This window comes from Quercus suber, unplaced genomic scaffold, assembly GCF_002906115.3.
Source record: "Quercus suber isolate HL8 unplaced genomic scaffold, Cork oak 2.0 scaffold_494, whole genome shotgun sequence".
Classification (NCBI taxonomy): domain Eukaryota; kingdom Viridiplantae; phylum Streptophyta; class Magnoliopsida; order Fagales; family Fagaceae; genus Quercus; species Quercus suber.
The window spans coordinates 14,017-14,754 of record NW_027069943.1 but is presented as its reverse complement, the minus strand read 5'-3'; positions in this window follow the sequence as shown (position 1 = coordinate 14,754).

Sequence of the window (738 nt, the reverse complement as noted above, 5' to 3'; positions counted from 1 at the left end):
TTCTAAGTAGAATCTCAAAATTAATTGAGAATTAATAATATTCTATCTAATTAAGAATATTTTTTTCAAATACTTCTCTAAAGTACGAGTCCAAATCTTCTGTTCCACTTTTCTTGCTTCACTCTATATTTCACCAATAAATACTTGCCACATATTTACCTAATTAATTAAATACTATCATTATTGACTTATTAATACTACAGTTATTAATTGATAGTAGTATTTATTAATTAGGTGAACACGTGACAAGCATTTATTGGTGAAGTATAGAGTGGAGCAGGAAAAATGGGATAGAAGATTTGGACTCCTAAAGTACAACAAGTACATTAACATTTTTTAGAAAATAAATCATTTTTCAAAAAGCATTTTCTAAAAAACTATCTCATTTTTCTATATTGGGCAGCAACTTTAAAATGAATTGGAAAACTAACATTTTGCTTTCTTTATTTAGCTTGACATAAGATAGAATTGTTTCCATCACACTAAATAAAGAAAATTAAGAGATATTTTTCCTTTGTCCACTTTATTTAGATATTACCAAACATAAAAAAAATACAAAAACTATTTTTACATAAAGTTTTTAATTGAAATATATAAATCCCACTCTACAAAGAAAAACTTATTTTAAAGTAATGATTAATATACATTTTGTAAGCTCCGAATCCCATGCAATAGCATAATGGACAATTAATCATTGTGTTGCCTAAAAATTAAAAAAATAATAATATAAAAAAAAAA